The 26032-nt window shown below is 39.3% G+C and overlaps 1 long non-coding RNA gene across 1 annotated transcript; it reads left to right on the forward strand.

The window, feature by feature from the left end:
* Window positions 1-2503: 2503 nt before the first annotated feature.
* On the forward strand, window positions 2504-7740 carry LOC140617916 (uncharacterized). Its single transcript, XR_012018064.1, has 3 exons — window positions 2504-2569; window positions 4500-4532; window positions 7608-7740. It is a non-coding gene; the product is annotated as an uncharacterized lncRNA (long non-coding RNA).
* The last annotated feature ends 18292 nt before the right edge of the window (window positions 7741-26032 follow it).

Genomic DNA, 26032 nt, shown 5'->3' on the forward strand with positions numbered 1-26032 from the left:
CCCCTTGCTACCGAGTTCATAGTCTGGTAATGATCATCGTGGCTAAAAGCATTGGTGCATTTTCATTCTGGTCTCTTCACTTTCAAAGCTGCCTTTCCAAATACACAAGGCTGGCCAGTAGGCACTCTTTCTCTTGATCTTACTTACCCTTCAAGGCTGGCCTGTCTTCAAGACCACACTCACTGTTGCCTCACGTCCTGGGCAAACAGCAACCACACAGTACCTGACAAAGAGGCAGGTTTGGAGAGGAGAAGACAGATCTAGATCCTGTCTCTCTCGTGTGGTTCCTAGTTGGAGAAAGGGCCAGGGAGAATATTTGGTGCAGGACTTTGGCAAAATTTCCAGCTGTTCACGCAAATTTTTGACCCTAGGAAAATGAGGCCAGGTATTCCCCAGAACTGGAACTTTGCATCTAAAGCAATGGCCACTGATTTGCAAATACTTGTTTTATGTACATGGACTAAAAGGAAGTCGACATGTCTAAACACAAAAATGCTAAAGTTTGAGGGGTTTAATCCAATTATTTGCATTTCTGACACCCTCAAGATTTCATTCTCTGCTTACTGCAGACACAGCTCCCAAAATCCTCTTTGGACCATTCCCCACGTGGCTCTCGTTGCACCACATGTTGCTCTTCCTGTGAATAAGGGTTTTGGTGTTTTTATTTTATTTTATTTTTTTTAATATGCCTTTTCTCGTTTCCATGTTATTTGCATGAAGAGGAGATCTGGTTGCCAAGGCCACCAGGACTGTTGTAGGTGGGTGGCTATAGACTCAGGTTCCCCACTTCCTTTGATGGAATTCCAACTGTGTTCATGGCTCATCCACCTTCTGTGGTTGCACGAATATAAACATCACAAAGTCATACTCGTTTCTTTGGCTGTTTTCCTAAATATATATTTGCCTGAATTCACTAGCTTAATGCTTTCTCTCCCTATTAATTAAACCTGATATATCCAAAGCTAATTGTTCTGCTGATCTTTATCTTAGTGAATACTATCCTCTTATTTCTCTCTCTGTTTTCCACCTTGCTCGCTCTCTCTCTCTCTCTCTCTCTCTCCTCTGCTGTTTGTTTCTTCTCTGGCTTTTCTCTTCCTTTTCAAATATCTTTTGTTTCCAGTTGGCTTTCTCTCTCCATTCTCACTAAATGCTTAATATTAGTACATTCATGGATTGACCAGTCGGTTTCTTAGTGATAACCTAAGTGTTTGTGGGATTGTGCATATAGACGGTTGTGTGACCTAAGGCACTAGAAGAGGATGCAGGTCCTCCTGATTTAGCTCTATTCTAAAGATAAACTAGTTAGACTGCAAGAATAGTGGTATGTTATTTCCCCTACTCCCAATTAGATGGCTTTGAAGGGACCAAGAAGATGGTGTTTTTTATTTTATTTTATTATTTTTTTATTTTCTATATTTTGAAGATGGTGCTTAATTTCAGTATTCATTACAGCCGATAAATGGGGAAGGAATAACTCCTGAATCAAGTGAAAAACAGAAGCATAAGCTATTTCATTGCTAATAAAAGTGTATGGATTCATGCATGGCCTAAACGTCCCCATTCTACAGTACATAGACACACTCATTTCTCCTGATAAATTGTGAATGTTTGACAGTGGGGAGTTAGTGTTATTCATGAGGCTGGTGGAGAGGAGTCTATGAACACGGCAGCTGTAAGAGACCAGGGAGGAGCCTGTGTGCCCCGGCACCTCCTCCCCTACTACCTGCAGCAGAGATGGTGGCAAGACTCCTCTGTGGCATGGTGTGTGAGGTATGATACAGATGGAGTGCTCCTTAGACGAGCTCTTGTCAGACATTGGGTTTTCTTCCAAGACTCTTATCCGTGTTGTTGAATTTCATCTTTATAGATGTCCCATGAGGTTGAAACTAACTTTGGTATCCATGGGCACATGGCATGCAAACATCATGGCTGGAATGAAAACTAATAGGGCCATACTCTACAATCCTCATTCTTACATTGTTACTCAGGATGTGTGTAACAAAGAGAAATGCTGCATCTCATTTGAGGTTAATTGATACTTTTGTGCCCTATACTTCCAAGTGTTCTAAAGTGAGAGAAGGGGAAAGAAGGGGAGAAGTGGAGGTATAGAGAGCAAGGATGAATTTGTTATTAAAATGGTAAAAATAGGAGCCCCTGGGTGGCTTAGTTGGTTAAGCGTTCGACTTTTGGTTTCAGCTCAGGTTTTGATCTCAGGGTGTTGAAATCGAGCCCTGGGTCACCCTCCAAGTTCAGTGGGGAGTCTACTTGGAAGACTCTCCCTTCTCTCCAGGTTCTCTCTCTCAAATAAATAAAAATAAATCTTAAAAAAATAAAATGGTAACAATAATAAGTTTCTGTCCTAAGAATATGGACAATCTATTGTGATAGTTACTGCTTAATCCTTTTCCCCCCAAAACAAACAAATATGTAAGCAAAATGCAGCCCAAACAAAAAGACTGTGTTGGTATTTTATTCTTTCTTTCTGTTTTAACATTTTGTTTCAGAGCAGTAATGAATTTCTTCTTTGATTTAATTAGAAAATCTGCTTCACTTCCAAACTAACACTCAGGTAAGTGTCAAACTTCCAATTATACACGTAAAAAAATTATGTTTGGAACCTATGTTAAAAACTCTATTTGCATTAGGCTTTAATCATCATAAAGGAAAAATGTAAATGTTTCCAAGTGGTCCAGCTACATAAATAACCATCCATTTTTTAAGTGCGCAGTAGAGTTTTCCCCTGAGAAAATTCTATAACTTTGAGAGTAATGTAATGGTAATTAATTACCAGAAAGAGATTAATACTGCATGCCAAGAATGATAAAGAAATGCACAGAGGCCCTACAAACGTAGTCTGCAGGCAGTACAGAAAGGGAAATGCTGTGAAGCAAGCCTATTTAATTCAAATTTCAAGCTTATTTTATGAAATGCTATTCATTTTTTTTGTCAATTATCTCACTTGAATTTCTGTTCCACATCACCTGAATGCTTGCAATCACCTCTATATTGGCTTTCATGTTCCCAATGTGACAGCTCACCAAACTCTTGCCATAGGAAATCTGTTTTTGTCTTGCTGCTCCTTTTCATAGTGCCTCAATCATCATAGTTCTCTGCTCAGAAACCCTCAATGGCTCCCCATTTGCTTTCAGAATGCATTCCAGTATTTTAAGGAAGAATTTGAGGTTCTTCACCTTCATGGTTTTGACCAAATTTGCTCTATTCTTTCCTCTCTTGCCCCTGACAGGCCCATACTTTGCAAATCCACTATTACCCAAACTTGCCTGCTAATATCAACTGGGACACTTACGAGTTAAAAACGTGGCCCTTAGGCCTCTTCCCAGGAATTGGATTCTCCAAGAAAAGGGACTTGGAACCTGCATTGAAATGTGACCCCCATCTTTCAGACAAGCTGGGAAACTCTGCAACCTTTTGCAAGATACCTTTTGCATCTACTAAACATGCCCCATGCTTCCCCTCTCCCATGCCCTTTGCCTTCCATAAGCCGTTTTGCTTATTGGAGTCCTCCCACGGTGGACAGTTCAATTGGCATGGTCTTAGTATGGTTTTTCCAAAAGTAGAGCCTAAGACAAGACTCGAATGAGGGTGGTTTATTTGAGAGGTGATCATGGGACTCATAAGTAAAGGAGTATGAGAAGCAAGCCAGGGAAGGGAAAAAGGACCACAGGACTCTTTATCAGGGTTACTACTATTGGCAATGGCAGTTCATTTCTGCTGGCACAGTGGCAACCTCCTAGGAAGGATGCAGAAGGCCTTCTAAAACTCCACGTGAAGAGTGGAAGTTTGGGCAGTTACCCACCTGCTTGGGTCCTGCTCTGAGTGAGTGACACCAGAGCCAATATTCTTTGCCCTTTTAGCCAAGGGATCCTTTTGGCATTGAAACAGGCTCTGAGGCAGAAGGTGGAAGTCTGTACATGCTCCAGGTAAGATTCTACCAACGGGAGGTAGGTTTCAGTCCACATGGAACTCTTCACTGCAACCACAGCTAATGTCAGAGGTGGCCCTAGGGCAAAAAAGACATGCTGTATTAGTTATCCCTTGTTATATAACAAATTACCCGGTAATGAATCATGGTTGCAACAACACACATCACATGTGTGTTATGTCACTGTTTCCATGCGTCAGAAACCTAGGTGTGGGTCAGAGGAATCTTCTGCCTCAGGGGCTCCTACAAGATCAAAGGCATCTAAGCACTGGTCCAGAAGGACATGCTTCCTGGCTCACGTGTTCATGGGCAGGATGTAGCTCTTCATGAGTGGTTGGATTGAGGTCCTCAGTTCCTCTTTGGCTGTTGACCAGAGGCCTCCATGGGCTCCTTGTCGTGTGGGCTTGTCTATTAGAGTTTTTCACAACATAGCAGCTGGCTTCATCAGAGTGACAAGCACAAGGGCAAGGGGGTGCCAGCAAGATAGTTTCATTCTTTTGTACCCTTGTCTTAGAAGTGATATCCCTTCACTTCCACTGTATTCTCTTCATTACAGATGAGTCACTAGGTCCAGCCTCCACTTGAGAAGGTAGGATTCATCATTCCCCAATCCTTATAGTCACCTCTGTGATCCATTATCAGCATTTGATAAATTGTCCATGAATTAATGTCATGATAAACCATTGTATTAAATGTTGTTGTGGTGTTTTCGCTGTCAAATTTTAGATGTGTTTTCCCCATATTTGAAACTTCGGCAAATGTCAGGTTGAATAGGATATATGGAGAGAGCATTTGCATAAATAACTTGACACCTTTCTCAAAAAATGCCCTTTGAGAATTAATTCAAACGAATCCAGTCATGAGGTAGTAAGTACTATAAAAATATAAGGCATTATAAGCTTATACTTAATTTTTCATGTTGCATAGAATTGAAAGAAAATGTAAACCATTGCAGTTAGAAGATCTGCCCAAAGCTTGTGGTACTTTTGTGTTAAACTCTTTGTTTACTAAACCATCTCTATTTTACCTGGTGGAGAGGACCTTGACCTTACATCCTGAAGCCCTGGGTCTGAGTCTTGTAAAGTCTTAAATCATCTGAGACTCAGTTTCATCTCCTCTTCAGTGGATTCCTAACTTGAACATCGGAGGGCTTATCAAATATTCATTAAGCGCTACTATGCGATGCCCTCCATAAAGTCACACTGCCTGGGTAGCTCTGGGCACACAGTAGTCATGCAATAAATACCAATTGAACCTGACTCTGGCTTTAAGGAAACAATTATATTTTAAAGGGGAGCCTCTGAAGGTCTTCCGAAGGCAGGGGAAGCTGTGTTTATAGGTCAGATGGCACTTATATAAGGAACTTGAAAGACTTTCCATGAGTGATCAGTGGAGTTGCAAACATTTATTCCTGTAGTTTGAAGAACCTACAGAAGTTGGATTCCAAACCCACCCTGGGGTATCCATTATGCAACTCATATTTATTAGGTGCCTTCCTATTTATGGCATGCTCTTCCATGGACTCCTAGGGATAGCTGGGTGAAAACAGAGGCGTGGCCCTGCTCCTATGGGGCTTGCAGTCAGCAGATTCACCTGGCTTGGAGAGTGCTGCCATGTTAGAGCAGACATGGGTTTGCAGTCATGTTTATACTGGGGAGACAGCCAACTGGGGCGGGGGGGGGTGGGTTTCCATGATTGTGTTTAGAATGCCATATTTGGGGGGCTAACTGTAGCATTTGTGGCAATGCTGAGGCACCTCTTCCTGTTGGGGCACAGTGGCTTCGAACTTGTCCTATGGAAATCACCTGGGCTTGATTTTTAGCTTCAGCATTAAACCACTATGTGGTCTTAGCTCTGTTACTTGATCTCCTTGAACTTTAGTGTCTTCCCTTAGAAAGGTGGGAATAATGATAGGACATATTTCCTGGGGCTATTGTGAGGGTTAAAGATTGTTACCTGTGAAGTATTTAGAACAATCTGGCAAATACCGTGTTGTTATTGTTGCCAAGTATTATTTCTGCTCTTGCTGTCAGCAGTAATTGGAAGCCCCCTGTCCCTCCAGTGTGCCCTGGCCCTTACCTTTCACCTTTGTCTTAATTTCTTTGGTTCCTCATGGTATTTTAGGCATTTTCAGGTTTATGATTCTTATCTAAGAACAACCTGGGAGAGGTGTTAAAATGCAGATTTGGGGATCCCAAAATAGTTCAGTGGGCTCAGTAGGTTGGTTGTGGAGCTCAGAAATTGGCATTTTCCAAAGGCATCCAGGCAGTGCATTTTCAGAAAGTCTTCCTTAAAGATTATAGTCTTGAAACTTATGTCTGTGGAGACACCACTTTGCTTCAGACACTGCACTACGTGCTTGTGTATATCATTTATAATCCTTACGAAAGCTCTACTTTTGTCACATTATAATTCCCATTCAATAATGAACAAACACAGGCTCAGAAAATGTAGGCATCTTACTCAGAGTAATGAAGCTGGAAAGTTCTAGAGCCTGTGTTCTCTAAAGCCTCTTTCCCACTAGGTTGTCTATGCCATGCTGTAAGAAGACCTGCTTGAGGGGATCCCTGGGTAGCTCAGTGCTTTAGCGCCTGCCTTTGGCCCAGGGCGCGATCCTGGAGTCCCGGGATCCAGTCCCACGTCAGGCTCCCAGCATGGAGCCTACTTCTCCCTCCTCCTGTGTCTCTCTCTCTCTCTGTCTATCATAAATAAATAAATCTTAAAAAAAAAAAAAAGAAGACCTGCTTGATTATGGTGTGGGGGTTGGGGGTGCTGATCCCCTATGTAGTGGAGAATCTGTGTGTAACTCCTGCCAAAACTTAATTGCTAATTACTGATAGCCTATAGTTGACTCTAACTAAGCCTTACCTATAATATGAACGCTTGATCGTGTGATCCATTGCCAAATATACCAAATATATTTGGTATATTATATGTATAATACACTGCATTCTTGTAATAAAGTAAACTAGAGAAAATAAAATATTCATCTTATAAGAAAAATACATTTACAGTGTTGTACTATATTTATTGAAAAAATCCACATGTAAGTGGACCTGTACAGTTCATACCTTTGTCATTCAGAGGTCAACTGTACTTTTAACTGATGATCCCCAGTGTGAGGTCATTTAGCACAAAGACCTCCAGATCCTTTTCTTTTCTTTTCTTTTCTTTTCTTTTCTTTTCTTTTCTTTTCTTTTCTTTTCTTTTCTTTCTTTTCTTTTCTTTTTTTCTTTTCTTTTCTTTTCTTTCTTTTCTTTTCCTTTCTTGTCTTTCTTTTCTTCTCTTCTTCTCGCTTTTATTTCTTTCTTTTTTGGTGGGAAATAATGTACCTTATTTTTAACTTTTTTTCCAGCTTTATTGAGATATAATTGACATATAACATTGTGTAAGTTTACAGTGTACAGCATGTTGAATTGCTATACTTAAATATTACAAAATTGTTAATACCGAAGCATTAGCTAACACCTGCATCCTATCATATAATTACCATTTATTTTTGTGGTAAGAACATGTAAAATCTACTTTATTAGAAACTTTCAAGTTATAATGCAATATTATTAACTACAGTCACTATGTTGTACATTAGATTCCCAGAACATTTTTGTCTTATAGAAGACAAAACTTATTATAGAAGTTTGTACCCTTTTTTTTTTTTTTAAAGATTTTATTTATATGAGAGAGAGAAAGAGTAAGAGAGTGAAAGCATGAAACTGTGAGGGTCGGAGTTGGAAAAGTACACTCCCCACTGAGCTGATGCCGGGCTCCATCCCCGCACTCCAGGATCAAGCCTGAGGTAAAAGCAGATGCTTAACTGACTAAGCCACCCGGGTGCCCCAGAAGTTTCTACTCTTGATTAACATCTCCCCTTTGCTTTGACCTCCCCCCCCCACCCCCGCCCCTGGCAACCATCATCCTAGTCTCTGTTTCTATGAGTTTGGCTTTTTTAGATTCTACATGTAAGTGTTTTTGTTTGTTTGTTTGTTTTTTGTTTTTTTTATAAGTGCTTCCATACAGTATCTTTCTCTGACTTGTTTCACTTACCATAATGCCTTCAAGGTCCATCTCTGTTGTCAAAAATGGCAGGATATTCTTTTTTCTCATGACTGAATAATATCCTATTGTTCATATATGCCACATTTTTTAGAGTTAAATCAACACTCAAAGTGGGACTCAAGTTCATGATCCCAAGATCAAGAGTCACAAAGCTCTACCTACTGAGGTAGCTAGATGTTCCTACTGCACCTTCTTTTTTTTTTTTTTTTATCCATTCATCCCATGACAGAAACTTAGGTTGTTTCCATAATTCAGTTGCTGTGCATGGAAGTGCAGCTATCCCTTCGATATCCTGTTTTCATATCCTTTGGATACACATAGGGAGTGGGATGGCTGAATAATGAGGTAATTCTATTTTTAATTTTTTAAAGAACCTCCATACTCTTTTCCATAGTGGTTGCACCAGTTTGCATTTCCCCCAGCAGTGCATGAGGCTTCCCTCTGTCTGCATCCTTAGCAACACTACCTCCTTTCTTTTTGATGATAGCCATTCTCAATCTGATACCTCATTACAATTTTAATTTGTATTCCCCTGATGATTAGTGGTGCTCAGCACCTTTTCATGTACCTGTTGGCTATTCGTATGTCTTCTTTGGAAAAATATCTATTCAGTTCCTCTGCCCACCCTCCCCTCCTTTCCTTCCTTCCTTCCTTCCTTCCTTCCTTCCTTCCTTCCTTCCTTCCTTCCTTCCTTCCTTCTTTCCATCAAGTTTTATAAGTTTTTCATATATTTTGGTTATTAACCCCTTATTGTATATATAATTAGCAAATATTTTCTCCCATTCTGTATGCTACCTTTTCATTTTGTTGATGGGTTTTCTGTGCTGTGCAGAAGCCTTTTAATTTGATGTAGTCTGCTTATTTACTTTTACTTTCATTGCCTTTGCTTTTAGGTGTCAAATCCAAAAAAATCATTGCCAAGACCGATGTCAAGGAGCATACTGCCTATGTTTTCTTCTAGGAGTTTTACTGTTTCAGGTCTTACATTTAAGTCTTTAATCCATTTGTAGTTGATTTTTATGTAGGGTATAAGACAGAGGAAGGACCTGTAGATCTTTCACTTAATAGCTGCCTTTCAAAACCAGCCTTGGGGGCTTTTCTTTGACTTCCAGCTCTGGTTCCAGAAGCAGTACATTTGTCTTGTTCTTTGAAACAAAAAGCCTGCTTCTCAAGTCACCTTGAGAGTCACCTTGTTTTTTATGCTTTAGTTTCCATTTTGCACACTGTTCTCCGATTCTTCTGTGATAAGGGTCCGTTATAACTCTTCCTAGTCTCTTCCTGAGACCAGTGAGCTCAGCGAAGTGGTCAGGGGACCGAGGGCTCTGATTTTCTGGCTTAGGCTATGACCATGGGGATGTAGGAGCAGTCCCCAACTAAGCATGGGGAGTAGCTTTACCAAAAATAAAAAGGAAAAATAGTACCAGGCAAACAAATATAAGAGATGTTTACTACGATGAGATTTTACAGGAGGAGTGATATTGAAGTGACATTTTGAGAGACAGAGAAAGCATTTTAGACAGGCAGAGATACTGAAAAAGGAAGTGACAGAAGGAATAGACACATAATGCCAGAAGGTAGGAAAGATCATAGCCCATTTGGGGATTGCAAGGAATCTCCCATGATAGAATAAAGGGTGGTGCATGTGTCACTGGAGGGATGGGAATGACTTGGCTGGGGAATGATGCATTGACCCATGCTTAGGACTCAGTGGGGAACAACGGGAGGATTTTAAGCACAAGTGGAACACGATTTTTAATCATATGTGTATAAAGTAGATAATGCAGACGCTAAGGTTTATAAGATCTAGAAAAGCAAAATAACCTTACAGTGAAGTTTTGTGTACTCTCTGTGTGTGTACACATGTGTGTGTACACAAGCCTGTCACACAAGGGCCATTGTATTCTATCCCCCAGCTCCTGATGACTTCCACACCTTTCATACTTCTTCTAGAGTTTTCCTCTAAAAGAGAGATACGTATGAACATATCTAAATGAACTCAAAAGTTAACCAAGTATTTGAAAGCAAAATTAACTTCTTGCTAATAGTTGAATCTTTTTTTTTTTTTATGATTTTGTTCTAAGTAATTCTCCACATGCTTTTCCTTGACAAGGATATCACTTCAAGTCACAGTGGAATAAATGCAACTAATATGCTGCTCATTCCTTCTCCCTGACAGATTTTTAATATAAATGTCAGTGCATGAATCTTCAAACTTCATTCTACCTCCTCTCCATCCACTGTCTCTACTCTGGCACTTCAGAGGCATTGCGAACATCAACAGAGGAATGCATTTGTCACTTCTGGTGTCCAATTAAAATAACTCAGCAACTATTAACTGCACGTTTCCTGGGCACCAATATCCATACCAGACAATACAGGCTCTAAGATGAATTGAACATGAATTGTGCCCCTCCAGTGAAGGCATTCATGGATGCAGATTCAAGGTTCAAATGTAGAGGTGGGGGGAAGACTTATAAATGGAATCATGGAACAATATGCTAAATTGGGTGCCTAAAGTTAGTTTTAGGTGAACAGAGCATGAATTGTAGTGAGTGAATGCAAGAGGATGTGGCGGGCTAATGTGATTAAAAGCCTTTATAGCCAATGTAAAAAGACGTATCCTTTTTATTCATGTTGTCCTAAGAGCAATGGTCTCAGAGCCTTTGAAATGAAAGATTTTAAGTAGGGGGTAAGATACTTTGATGGATAGCAGTGCTAATACTAGCATACACTGAGTGATTGATAGATCAATCATGTTTTAAAAACATGTCCTTTCCTTTAGGGAGATTGCAGAGCCTGGTGCGTGGATTTATTATTTTGGGGAAGTAAAGGCACAGCTGGGTAGCAAACCCAGCTCACTTGTAAGGTAAAACCCACATCATGGCTAGCCCTGAAGGAGGAATGCAGGTGAGAGGCTGTTGCTTTAGTCGTGGACATGGCATGATGAAGTACTGAACCCAGGCAGCGGGCAGACAGAGGGGGAAGAGAAGACATATTTGATAAAAATCAGTGGGGTGTGGGCTTGAGTGAAGTTAGATGGGTTAGGGAAAGAAGGATACTGAGGTTCATGCCTGAGTGATCTTGAGGTGTCACATAATAAATATGTCTATATGAGACTATATTATGTTACCATTCAAAATAGCATATGGTTTAAAATATGGACCAAGATACATACGTGTTGTTTAATGATTATTGATCCTGGTTATCTTTGGGGACATTTTCAGTACATCTCAAACTATTGCTAAAATACCCCTCAAAGTGAGAATTAACCTCTGATTTTTTCCTCTTTTTTGATGTTGAAGAATATTCTATCTGGAAGCCACAGGTACATACGTTCTGGGTTCTTTGTGTTGCCCCAACTTATGGATAGCCTGGTGCCAATTTCAATAATCGTTCATCATCTTCCCTTGGCTGAACTATATGTGGTAAATGAGCTAATCCAAGAAAAGGCAATATCCCCCCAGACAGTATCCCACCAATGTTGTTAGGTGCTTAGAGAAATTCCTTTGTTGGGTTGGCTCTTCACCTTAGGAAAGGCAGGTGGAAATGGAAATAGCCCCATAGCAATGGCTCCTTCCTCTTCTGTGAACTACCTCCTTGTCTTGCCATATGGTCTATCCTTTATTGGGTCCCTACCATTGAATCAACACAGGCATATAGAGAAAGGGAAAAAGATCTGGCTACTAAACTTTTTTTTTTTTTTTTTTTTTTGGCTATTAAACATTTAAAAAGCACTAAGTTTTAACCAATCCAACCACTCAATTAAATAAAATTCCTCAATGGATCAATGTTTACACAAAATTAGCATCTGTTCCTCAACTTGTTAATCACATTTCTTGTCCAGGCCAGATCTCAAACCTTTCCTCCATGATTTTATTTTCCAGCTTAAAAAAAAAAAAAAAAAAAGTGATACATATGTGGACAACTACAAAAGCAAAAACAAAATAGTAGAAAAAGAAAGAGAAAGCGATTCTTCCCTGAACAGAGGTTTTCTGAAGTGTTTCTCCAGAGTGGGCTTTTATTTCTTCAAGGACAACAGGCCAAGTTGACAAAAGAGCAAATAAACACTCTTCCCCCTCCTTGTGTAATTCCTGACCTAGACTGAATGTTTATCCTTTCAGAAAATGGGATGGAGAAAGCTGTGCTGTGTTGGTTTTACCTTGAGAGCCACCTCGAGTCTTTAGGGAGAAGCAGAGGTCAGAATTATCCTTCCTTCTAGAGGCTCTAGAAGAAGAAAGCAGCAGGAGAAACACCGTGAGAGTGCGTGAGAATGGAAGTGGAAAGCGCAAGACAGGAGGAGAGGTGTTTCAGGGTCATCCTCCTGTCAAGTGCCTTCACCTGTTTTCATTTTATTTGTAGGATTGTTTGAATAGGTAGCACAAGCTAAGCCCACACCGTGTCCACAGGACTAGAGGGAACACAAATCCATCTTTACAAGTGGAGGAGAGGGTCATGACTGTTCCAATTTTGTTACTGTTATGGTTGACACTGGCAACTGACTAGCCATTTTGGTTTCACAGGGACACAGAACAAAAAATGCTCAGCATGATTGAATACCAGCATTGCCTCCTGCATCTAAAATTGTCTTGCCCTTTTAAAAATTGCCATTTCTGGATTTATTTTACTTTATTTTTTTTCCCTTCTGTTACTTTTTTCCAAAATGGTTTCCAACCATTCAGTGGTCCTTGGATGACTTCCTGGAACCCCTGGGACTCAGTCAATTATACCCTAGAAGACCCTTTGCTGTAAAGTTTTTGTTGTTGTTTTTTTCTTTTTTTCTTTTTTTTTTTTGGCACTGTGCCTGTGCTGCAGGAGGAAGGGAGTGTTGGAAGAGGTCGCAGAGTTAAACCACCTGGCTGACCTGTGATCTGGTCCCTCCTCTGTCCGTGGCTTGTGTACTCTGCCCTCTCTCCCCTTCTATGCCTACAGCTATTTTCAAGTTCTCAGTCTTGAGAGAGCAGTGTGGTGTTGAGCCCCATGGAGGCCTCTCTATAAACTTTAAGACTCTGGCAGGAGGTGTGGAGATCTCCTCTGGGATCCCCATGACAAGCCTCAGAAGTAAGTTCCTTTGCTGGTTAAAACTGCCACCTGTCCACCCATCATGGCCTACCTCTGTCTTCCCTCTTGCCCTGCCCTCTTGGTTTCAGGGCCAGTTTGCAAACCAATAGGATGGTCTGTTCAGGGCAGCCTCATGTTCTCAAATTATACTCCATCTATCTTATTTAAAATTTTAAAAATAGGGTAGTATAACAGTGGTTTTTTAAATAAGGAATGGAATGCGCCCACTGACATATGCTATGGTAAGCGGTATTGTGATGTGGATCTTGAGTGAATTGTTGTGTCATTCTGTTAGTTATGGACTGTTGGAACAAAGGATCTGAAAGAGGCTGTTTTAATTTCCCGCTCCCAGCCTTTTGCATTAAAATGATGAATCTAAGTGAAAAACCCTGATTAACTCAATGAGTTATAGCTGACGTGTACCTATTATGAGGATGAGAATGTGTTTTAGCATGCTGGTGTTTTCTAAGGCAATACTGGTTATTGAGTCTTCAGATTTATGTTACAATTCAAGTTTTCTGTGTGTGCCTACTGTGTGCGAAGCACCAGCATATTAATATTGGAGTAACATTGTGTTGTCAAGCTTAATCCTATAAACAAGATATTGTGGCAGGACATCTCATTCTCTAATTTAGAACAGTGGTTCTCACTATAGTATCACAGAAATCATTGAATAATACTTAGGAGTTGAGTTGAGAAATAAGCCAAATTAAGTGTCTGTGTCTGTTTCCATATAAATGGAGAAATTTTTACCAATTTTGGAGAACATTTTGAGGATAGATAATTCTTAGAACAGTGTTAAGTAGTAGGAACACAATTTGTTTATGTTGTATGTATCTTGGGTGGTTCTTCAAGGAAGCTGGCATCCTCCAGAGTAGCTGAAACCAAAGTGGGAAAAGATGACATGTCAAAAAAGGCAGGCCATGCTTAGTAAGTGTCATAGAAAAGGAAAAAAATCTCTAACGTTTGTGTGAGACTCAAATGAATAGTCACATGGTATTTGCCCCCAGTTTCAAAGACTGGTTTATTAATGAGCTGCTTTTCCTATGGGTAATGCTGTAGAATTGCTCAAGGATAAATGGTAGCAGGAATGTATTTACCTATTTAATGAGGGTTCTTAATTTTCCCAAGGAACAGTAATAATAGCCAGGAAGCTAACCTTGATAATAATAAAGTAGGAAGTTTTGCAAATGATTTACTTTTGTCTTATAAACCAGCACCAACTCAAAATTTTACTTATATACATAGCTGTCACATGTCTTGTCTAATATGCTTTCTGGAGTGCATAGGGGTGAAATTTTACCCGATATCCTGAGAATTTAGAGAGCCCCTGGGCATGCTTCAGAAAGTACTTCCTGTGCACGTAGGCATGTTCTTTATGTGTTAGGTGACTGGAGGCAGGCTGAGATCTATTGTCCTAGTTCCTTGATCCTGGAAATGTGGCTCTAGGAACTTGGGCAATATTGATACCCCATGGAGCTTATTAGAAATGAAGAATTTTGAGCCACTCCCCAAATCTACTAAATCAGAATCTGCATTTTAACAAGATCTTCATTGAGGTGATTCATAGGTATATCATACATTAAAGTTTAAGAAGGAAAATTTTTTAAATTTAAACATTTTGCCTTTTATTTGCCAATTCTCCAATGCAATTTTTTTGACAAAGAACTGCCTCCCTCTTCTTCCCCCTCCCTCCAAATATCAAAATATGTTTTAGAGCAGAAATCATTTAGACCTTAAATGGGAAAGTGGGAGAGAAAGTGGTTGCATTTGGAACTCAGTGTTGGATAACTGTGATTTTCAAAAATCCTAAATTTATCCATTTTAGAAGTCTAAGCACAGCATGGCCCCAGACATCATAATTCAAACGGATTACTTTATCTGTTTACCTGTATTCTGAAGAAATAGATGTGTATTTTTAAATGCATGTGTACATAGCTTCCTTAATGAAAGTTTTACTGCAAAAGCACTTTGTTCCTAATGCATCCTTAAGTGAAGTTTTGCATTCTTAATTTTCCACTCAAGTAATTTAGAAACCATTAGTTAAAATGGAACTCTAAGATAAAGTCAGATCCTTATAAGTTTAGATGGTTTCCTCTGAAGATTGCTCTTATAATTGTCAGAGAAAGATAAATTCTTAATTGCATTACTCCACATCTGGGTAGCGGATGCCTATTTGCTTTCCAGATACCTGTCTGGAAGGAGTAGAGGGGAATGGGATATTGAGTGATATGGTAACTTCATGCTAACAGATTCTGCAATTGGCCACTTGTCCAGCCTGCCATGTGAATCTTTCCCCATTGCTTAGGACAGAATCATCTCCCCTGTCTGCACCCCTTCCTCAGGTCCATGACCTTCTGTTTCTCTGCTGTTTCTGTTACTCCATAGTTTGCTGGGCAGCCAAACAAGAGAATGTTGGCCTCTGAAGGTTAGAGATTATTGTTGTCACCCTCTGAAATGGGCAAATCGTGGCTGGTGTCGGCAGTAGAGTCAGAAGTAGGTGCCCTGTAGCTCTTTCTCTCCTCAAAAGTGGACTCTGCCTTGTGGCTCTTTTCAGATCTCATCACAAAATCTTTTTCTCCTGTGCCTTGAATGGTTTGATTTATCTTTCAAGTTAGAGGTCTCCCAGAGAAAGGCTTTGAAGTACAATCAGATCCAAATTTCAAAAAGTAAAGAGATGTGTTTTGCTGATCTAAGAAAGGAATTGAATTTGCAAATACTAATATTTGCCTATCACCCTTTCCAAAATGCAAGATTTGCCCACATGGATGAATCTAAATGTGTGTCTTGCAGCTGTAATTTAATATTGAGGTTATAAAATACCTCCTAATATACAGATCCTATGTAAGCTTTTCTTACGTAACATCTGACTCCTCTTTTTTTCAAGTTCATAAGAAATGTTAGAAATTTCAGTTAGAAATTTTATCATGGGTCTCCAGTTCGTGATATTTAAAAAAAAAATTGCCCACTTATTTATTTCTGAGTATATTTAGTAGATTTCAATACTAGAGAGGTATAGCAACATTCAGGGACTTTGAATAAAACAAATGAGGGGAGGGTATGTGATCAAATATTTCTGATAAATTTGTGCTTTTTAGGGAATGGAATTTGAGGTTAGAAGAATCTACTTACAAAATGTTTAGGCAAAATGTTCTTAACCTTTGGAGGATCTGGGACAGGCTGAATTCATGTACATAGTGATATGGGTATTACATTTTTCTTTTTTTTTTTTCTGGACAAAAAGCCCATGCTTTCATCGAGTTGCAAAGGGGTCTATGTTAAAAAAAAAAAAAAAAAAGAAAAAAGATTTATTGCTCAAATCGTTTACAACTCATAAATCTCTACTTCTCATTTTCTTTAAAATATTTGGATATCATACACAATCATGGTTTCCATGATGATTTTCTAATTCCTGATTTCATTTTTTGCTCCAGGCAGAACAGTACCTGCTTAATACAGGGGTATATAGATTTGTGCTTTCAAGAGAAGAGAAATTTCTCTTTCATGTATGTTAAAAACCATGCTAATTATTATGAGCTTTGTATTGCATTACATGCTATATATATGCATATATGTAATAAACACACGAACACATGTATATAGATGTATGTGTGTATTTGTATGCATGCAATATATGTATATAAATACATGCACGGGTGTATATGTATTTGTATGCATGCTTAGCTGAATATACAAATATGCATATGTATTCACATTTGTAGAGCTACATATACATCTGTGTATGTGTACATATAGTCAGGTATATGTGTGCATACATATATGTATATATGTAGTTTATGTATCCATGTATGTACATCTGCATTTGCATGTCTGCGTGCACATATACATGTGTGTATATGTGTGTAGATGCTTATGTATACATTATATTGGTTTCTAGCTCTGTATTCATGTTGAGTATGTGCTTATTATTATTCTTTTTTGAGCCAGAACCTTGTGGTTATGAAATAAGCTTCTGAGTGATGCTCCAGGGACTAAAGGGGCCTCTGCTGTTTGGAGGAAGGAGCCACTTCCTTCTCCTGAGCAAGGCTGGAAGGAGAAGGGCTGGAGAGGGACCTGTGGGGTGGAGGGAACTTTGGCAAATTCTGCCCTGTAGCTTTTGGCTCCCCTAAGACTGAAGTTTCTTGGGCCTCTTGCAAGTCCCAGTCCAGTGGGTAAAGGTCAAATAACATTTTCCTTAGTATTTTGTATCGTAAATACCCAGACTGTTTTCACTGTGCTCCGTAGCAAACAGAGACCCTGTTTAGTTCCAGATGTCATGTCTCATTTTGTCGGGGACCTGGCTGCAGGCAGGCAGCACAGCACTCGAGATCACATCAGTTGATCAGTTTTCCCTGCTAGAGCATGATGTTCCGTTTGCCTTGCCCAGACAGTCTCATTCCTCAGACACTTTGAGGAAACATGTAATTAAGTAGCTGTGAAATGTGCTGCTTTGGTTGAGAGCAGAAAGGAGATACCAGTAAAGCCCCCCTTCCCCACTGACTGGCTCATGAATGTGGATAAAGGAGACTGGTCAGTTTTCTATATCACTGGATAATTTTTTTTCTAACTCCTTACTGTTTTTGTTTTTGTTTTAATGTGAAAATAAGTGTTTTCTTTGTACCTCCACACACTAAGTGTGCAATGGGTGATTTTCCTGTTGCTTAATGACTGGTCTACCCTCAACTATTTAACTGTGAATAACTTAGTTGAATAGTTTGACAAGTTACTCATAACATTTTGAACAAACCCTCTATAGACTGGGTGGGAATATTTCTCTTTTTCAAGTGTGTTTGTTTTGGGCGATGTTGAAATTAGTTTTTTTCTGTATTGTTGATTACAGACAATGTTTTAAAGCTCTCTCATCTCCTGTAAGCCACACTAAAACTTAATATACTTGTATTTCCAAATAAAGCCCTTCCATCACTTCTTTATTGTTTCAAGCAATAAACTTGAGGAGTGGAGAATTGAGTCAGAAAGTGATATCTAAAATGTCTAGGTAGTAATTTTACTGTTGTGTTAGGTACTATGGAAAGAATCCTGCCTTGAGGCTCTTGGGTAGCTCAGTCGGTTAAGCGTCCAACTCTTGGTTTCAGCTCAGGGTCCTGAGATGGAGCCCTGCCTCCTACGCTCAGTGGGGAGTCTGCTTGAAGTGTCTCTCCCTCTACCCCTACCCCCACTCTCTCTTTCTCTCTCTCAATAAAGAAGTCTTAAAAAAAAGAAAAGAATCCTACTTCTCTTACCTCCCTGGCTTAGTGCCAGAGGAATATAATTTTGATGGAAAAATTGCTGAAGGCATTAAATAACTTTTCAAACTTCAGGACACAATGGGTGAGAATCCATGTGGGTTTTGAGATAATCTAAAAAGTTGAAAAACAGCTTCTTAGACACAGTATGTTTTTAGATAAGCATTTGCTCTTATGATATTATTGGCTATGTTTAAGCTGATGTGAATTTTCTTAGTGATTCTGAAAAAAAGGTGTCAAATTACTAATACCATTAAAGAAATAATGATGTTCAAATTGTAATAATCAGTTACCCATTGCAAACTTCTCTTGACTTCTGGTTGTGTTGATAGCACCACCAGTATCCTTATCACCCCCGTCATCATGACATAATCTGTCTCTTCTTCATTCCCCAAACCCACTCTTCATCAAGTTTAAACTTCTTCTGTGGTATATTAAATCCTTTGCCCATGATGCTAGTTTTGAATTCCCTATCTTTTTGCCAGTTGCAGCATCCTTCTTTCAGTCTATGCTCTGTGCTCCTCTGGGCCCTCCTCTCTTATCAGCCACTTTGTACATTACTTGGTTGAAAATCTTCCTAATGCTTAACCCATCATCAGGCCACTCCCATGGATAGGCATTATAATAGGTGCCATGCCCTCATCTCTAATTAATTCAATTTGACAGATACTCCTTAGCTGAGTGTCCACTGTATGCCAGGTAATACGCTAGAATTTGGGAGAATCCTTGCCTCTGGAAAGTTTTAGTGTAAAGGAGGATTATCAGAAGACTTAATAGAGCATATTGAATGCTCTAAAAGAAGGAAGAAAAAAGATCTGTGGTATATTAGGGGTATATTAACTGGCTGCATTTAGGGTCCCCAAGAGCAGGGATGGATCTTAAAGATGAATAACTTAATAACCATACTTATTTGCTTGCCATTCAAGGTTTTCCTAAAACTGACCTCATCCTTCTTTTATCGCCATTCTGTATGAATGGTGGTAATCATTATAAGACTGTATGACTATAACAGATGATATGACTGTTATGAAACCGTTACCAGTTCCTGAGCAATTACTAGTCCAGGATCTTTACATGTATTATCGTATTTAATCCTAACCTGTCCGTTTTTGTGATGGACAAACAGAAGTACAGAACAGTTATGTACTTCTCAAGGCCACTCAGCTGGTCAGTGGCAGAGCCAAGCCTCAACCCTGGTCTTTGAGACTCCCAAGCTCTGTTTTAATGGGGATCTTCTGCTGTACTTAACTTCTGCCCTATGCTTCCAGCACGTGACTGACCCAACCTAAGCTTGAGTGGCTACAGGATCTTAAAGACAGGAAATGAACTTGGGGAATCAGAAAATACAGGTGTATACAAACAGCTTCAGGCAATTCACCTAGGCTTTCTGAATCTCAGTTTCTGCACTTATGAAATTATAGGAATAATGATGGCCTGTGAGGGTCATTCTAAAAGATCAAATGAGATGGCATAGGAAAGCACCCTATAAAAATAAAATAATTAACTTATGTTCTTATTACAGTTATTATTACTAGTACTATTTACTGTTGTGATGGTAAAATGTGGCTTAGTAATAGCCATCAAAAAAATTGAAACTGTTATCTATAAATAATTAAGGATATTTAGCTCCCAATAGCCATTATTTTATTGATTCATTCCAGACTAGCAGCTATTCAAAGACAACTTGTTTTGCCTACCTACTACTAACATTTGGCCACTGGAGACTGCCTGTCTTTTGTGTATAAGTATTCTTCCCTTTTTCAGACATGATGGATTTGTAGGAGTTACTTGTATTCTTAGCTGAAAAATAAAAGCCTGTATAGGAGTAAAAGGTCTAGGCAGTTACATCCTATAATAAAACCCTGGGTGCATATTCAAAGGGAAAGGATCTATAGAGAGCTGATAATCTAATCAATTAAGCTACTGTCACCCCTAAAAACCTTGAGTGTCCACAGGGTTAGATTTAAAGGTGCTGCAAAATGTTTTCTGCATCCTCAAGATGATAAGATTATATCCGGGTAGAAGGGACAAATGGTTAATATTCTTATTGCAACCTAATCATTTCCCATTATACCAAAGGAAGAGTGTTCCCCTCACTCTTAGGAGGTTTTGCAGATGATGAATTTGATTTCTGGTTGTGTTGAATCTTCATTGAATCCCACAGGGTGCCTTAAGAAACCTGTATTTCCAGAGATGCCAGGTTCTGAAATGCTGAGAAATATCCAAATGAGTATTTTTAAGTAAAACAGAGTTGGATTGCATAAATTATATGCTGAAGTATGTGGACACCGATATGGATTCAGGACACAGGACACAGAGGGAAGACAAGCCTGAATTTGTTTTTAGGCTTAAATAAAAAGAGCACTTACTAACTTAGAAATGAGTTGGTTTAATTTCTTCCAGTGCTCTTTAGAGTCCTTGACAAGAGACTTTTGATAACTACTCAAAATCATTTCATCTACCTCTCCAGGGCAATTGATTTATGCTAAGACAGAAAAAGGACCTTCCGTTTAATTTCTCTCAACTTAATCGATTAAATATGTTAATTACTCTACTTAAATTTCTCTTGTGATGTTGTGCATTTGTTAAGGTGGATCGTTGGGGCAATTGAGAAAAAATAGCTTCCTGCTAAGCCAGGATAATGAATATTGACATTTTTGGCTTTTACAGTCAATAGAAATCACATTTCCAAGTCCCTGTTTCCATGGGGCTTGCTTAATAAATAACTTCCCCAACCATCTGTACTATGGGGACAGACTCTCACAAAATATGGAGTGAATAAAATTTAAAAACTGTTGTGGATTGACATCAGCACCTGTAAAGAGTGAACGCTGACATTGGATGTTTGAATCTGCAAGACTGGGAATGGCAGGGCAAGCCTGGGCCTGGGAGTCGGGAATCATTAACCTGAAATCTGCTCCCCTGCTGTGTCTGCTGCATTAGAGTCAAGGAACATTACCACATTAAATGTGGCCAGAGTTCCTGATAAAGATTCTAAATGAAGGAGGAACTTTTCCAGTGCCTTGTTGCTTTTCTCTACACCCTTATCTTAGTTTTGCAGAGGAAAAAAACCCAAACCAAACCTGAGGCCGGAAGAGATGGTAGTATGAGAGAAAACTGTTTATCTTTTTTTTTCTTTTCTATGCCTCTTATGTTAAACATTGTCTTTGGCTAATACACATCTCTGAAAAATGAAAAAAAAAAACCCTTTAAAACACTTAAAAAATATAATGACACTCTCTCAAAGGATATTCTATGTTTCAATCTCCAGGTTTTGAAGCTCTCATCCGGGGTATTTTTCTGAAAGGTCTTTAACAAGCCTCTCTGAAACTCATCAGCTGTCTGTCTTGGATGTTTCTCGTTTAACAATCCATGTATCTTGTTGATAGTGTTAACTTGGAAAATGATAGCACTTTCTCCCTTCTCTCAGCTCTCACCTAACAAGATTTCATCTTCATGGTGAGGGTCTGCACAGCCTTGCAATCCTCTAGGATCTCCTAGAATCAGAGAACTCAAGAGCTGAGTTGGGTCTCTCACTATCACCTTGCCCAGCCCTCCTGAGTCCACGTCAGAAAACTGGAGCTCAAGGTTCAAGTTTTCCTCGAACTTCGTCTTTATTTCCCAGAGATCGTGCAAGTTTAGAAACTCGGTTATTTAACCTCCATCCTCTGGCTACTGCAGAGCTGATAGGCTCTTTTTCTACATTCAGAAAATTTAAAAAGAAATTGCTTGACAGCTTGCTGTAGTTCCAGTCCTCAGATGTCTACTTTTCCTCAATTGTTTTGAAAACTCACTGTGAACACATGAAAAGGGTTTCCCCTTCTGAAACATTGTGCCAAATCAGGCCTTTTGCATTTTCTTCCTGACCTCTTGTCTTCCTGCTGCATTCGCTATGAAGCTTACTTCTTTTTCGATAGGAAATGCGGCCACTTCATCCAATTTTTCCCTTTTTACCTGGGAAGAGGACTTGGCATTCGGAAAAAAATGCTCTAAGTCAATGTCAGCCTCGCTGTAGAATCCCCTAAAAGCCAGTCAGCCTTGGGGAGTCAGGGATTGCGAACTCATTACAGACTCCACAAGCTAGTTGTGGCCATCTAAATAGACATTCCTGGGTTCCTGAGCTGGGGACCAGAGTACTGCCATATAAACACGGATCATAGAATTTCGGTGGAAATACTTTTGTCTAACTCCTTCCTTTGGCAGACAAAGAATCAGTGGTTGTATTTGTTCTTTATTGGTTGCCATAAGCACAAAAACAGGGAGTTTAAGAAATGTATTGGTTTATGAGAATCCAAATGGTAGAAGAGAGATTGAAGGGCCCAGGTGATGTCATTTGTCCCTGTTCCTTCCTTTCTTTATCCTTCCTTCCTTCCTTCCTTCCTTCCTTCCTTCCTTCCTTCCTTCTCTTCATATTACCAGCCATTCTAACTTAAGCTTTACTTTTTATTGGCTTTATTTAAATTGGAATTACTTGGCTCATATTGACCAGACCTAGCCTTGTGCCCTTAGTTACAGAGCATCCATATTTGGCAGGGTGGGCAGGAGTTATTTCTGGACCTAGAGAATGGATGCTTGGAAGGAACTACTACTACTACTACTACTACTACTACTACTACTACTAGTAATAATAACATCAATACCTAATAGTTCTTGAAGTTTCATTGTATGTCAGGTATTTTTCTCAATGCTTAATATCTGTGAACTACAATATGAGGTAAGTATAAATACTACTTTTATTTTGCAGAAGAAAAAGCTTAATCACAGAAATAGGAAGTATCTATGGTTATGATTTAGAAGCCAGGTGCATGTCGTTTTTCTTTTTCCTCCCAAGTGTATAACTTTTTAACTAGCACTTATTACAGCAATTATTTGTCCAACACCAAGTTTTGCAGATATTGGGAAGTGAAAAAATACTATCATATCTTCATGACATATGCAGTGTAGGGCTGGAAACAGAACTATCTTCTATCTAAGCGAGTATCCTCTAAATAACAGTGGCTATATAATTGCAGAGATAAGTGTTATAAAGTAGTTATACAAGATGAAGGATTGTGGTATGGAGAAAGCTAATGTGTACTCTTTTGGTTTTGGTTGTTCAAATATAAAAAGAGATCTTGGGCTACCTGGCTGGCTCAGTCAGTGGAACATGGGAATCTTGATCTTGGGGTTGTGAGTTCAAGCTTCATGTTGGGTATAGAAATTACTTAAAGATAAAATCTTAAAAAAAATAAAATAAAAAGATAGCAGCAAGCTATATTATAATGGCTTGGTTATAAGACAAGTTAGTCCAAATGATAGTGATTATTCAGTTAAGAATTCTACTTCTCCCAAACATCAGACCTCTTTTTTCCCAGCTGAATCGGATCTTGCCAAGGCTGGAGCCGGGAGTGAAGTGAGAAGTGGATATTCTCTGAGAATGTCTGAAATAGATAAATAACAAGTAATTCTGATGTTAATGGAAAAAGCATTGGGGCTAATTCATATTTTGGTTTGATTTTTCTTTTTTTTTTTTTTAGATTTTATTTATTTATTCATGAGAGACAGTGAGAGAGAGAGAGAGAGAGAGAGAGAGAGAGAGAGGCAGAGACACAGGCAGAGGGAGAAGCAGGCTCCATGCAGGGAAGCCTGACATGGGGCTGGATCCTGGGCTGAAGATGGTGCTAAACCGCTGAGCCACCTGGGCTGCCCAGGTTTGATTTTTCTTGATGTAAAACAAAGAAACATGAAACATCCATAAAGAAAACTGAAATTTGCTCATCATGAACTGTAAATGTTATGTCTTTGTTTAATATTGGCAAAGGTATATGGAGAACATTTTCTTTAATTTTAAAGATTTATTTATTTGGGGGTGAGGAGGGGCAGAGGAAGAGGGAGGGAGACTTCTCAAGCAGACTCCACGCTGAGCGCAGAGCCAGACATGGGGCTCAATCCCAGGACCCTGAAATCATGACCTGAGCTAAAATCAAGAATCAGACACTTAACTGGCCTCATCCCCCAGGCACCTCTAATTTTAAACTAGAACATTCCTGGCATAAAATTTGAGATTTAACTCATGCTTCTTCAAGGACTTCATTCAAAACCTTAATATTAGACTTTTTTCAATTAGTACACTTGAACTGTTTAGGGGATTAACAAGATCCATAATTGTAGAAGTTTCCATTTTATCCATTCATTGCCTACTTCATCCGCTTCAGATTTTTCAAAAACGTTAATGGGTGTTTATTAACAGCCAATTTCACTACAAGTTGATTACTCAAAAATGTGCTTTGATTCTAATTGGAAAACTTACAGCATGCCAATTCAGATACCTAGAGATCAACAAAGTGTTAGAAACCAAGAAACCTGACCAAATACCTGGAAATCAAAATGCGATGCCTATTGAAAGATCTTCTGGAGGGTAAAAACCCAGCTTATCCATTTTTTAGGTCTTTATTGTTGTGTCAGAATAATGCCGGCAATGCATAGCTTATCCCAGCTGCATAGACATGATTTCCTTGATGCACAGAGGGCCCTTAAGTATGTCTCTGAGATTAGAAAAGGTTACTTCAAATTACTTGGAAGGCCACTAAAGGCTAGTACACATGGGCAATTATATTGTGGACTTTACAAAGACCTGCCAGTTATATTTTAAGCAGAAACAAGAGTGAATAAATTAAAGGATTTGGGGTCTGTGAGATCTGCAGTCATGACTTCTCTAACTTGTCTTTCTTTTCGTAAATGATTACTGTTGTGTGTGTGTGTGTCATTTTATTCTTCCTGATGTATAGCTGGAGATACAGAATAACCTGAAATAATTCAGGAAGGTGGCAGTCACTATTCATTTGGCTCCATCTGCCACATTAATTCTGATCAGATACAAACCCTCTGAATAGACAGCAGGTGTCAGATAGAAGCGAATGTTTTGTGTGTTTGTTTTGCTTTTCTCTTCCCATCATATTTCCAGGGTTACGAGTCTGAAGATAATGCACAATGGAATTATAGAAATGTGTTCCTATAGGAGAAATTTAGAGCATATTTTTTAAGGAATTCAGATTCACTCATGTCTAAGGCCTAAAGATACAAGTTTTGCATTCTGAAACCCTGCAAAAGGGGGACACGAGGTCTGAATGTTCTGGAGTTTTTTCTTTATTTTTTTCTTGATGCACAAGAAGGAATAAGTATGCAACTTCTGGTCCTTTTTCTTCTGCATTTGAACTTTGACTCCAAGGTACAAGAGTATGACAAAAGTCCGAAATTAATTGGACCTCCAAGGAATCCTATATTATGGCAGTCTAGTTCTGGAGTCGCAGTGAAATACAAATATATGGACTGTTCTCTGAGAAGCAGGCTTTGCTTTTGGGAATGGGTATAGCTCTGTGCTTATCTGAGGGTAGGAAGAAGGTCACCTGCTTCTCTGTATCCTAAGTGCCTCAAGTAGGGCCAAGCCCACTCACCAGGAACAGGAGCTAAGATTATATGGCATTTACTCTTTGCCATGCATGCATCGTTTAAAGCCTTTACAGGCATAAATTAATCCACTCATTGTAAAAATTGCTTCCTTACAGCAGATGCCTTACCCGCCAGCCGCCCACCTCTGTTCATGGGCTACGACAAACAGCTTCTCATCTGAACCCCTAGCACCTGCAACTCTTCCTCTCTCTCTGTTTTCTCAGCACCCTGGGAGCTTGCTGGACTAGATACATGCTCCACCCTCAAACAGCAGGGGATGGAAGATAGTGAATAAATGGCACAG

Source organism: Canis lupus, chromosome 26, assembly GCF_048164855.1.
Source record: "Canis lupus baileyi chromosome 26, mCanLup2.hap1, whole genome shotgun sequence".
NCBI classification, from domain to species: Eukaryota; Metazoa; Chordata; class Mammalia; order Carnivora; family Canidae; genus Canis; species Canis lupus.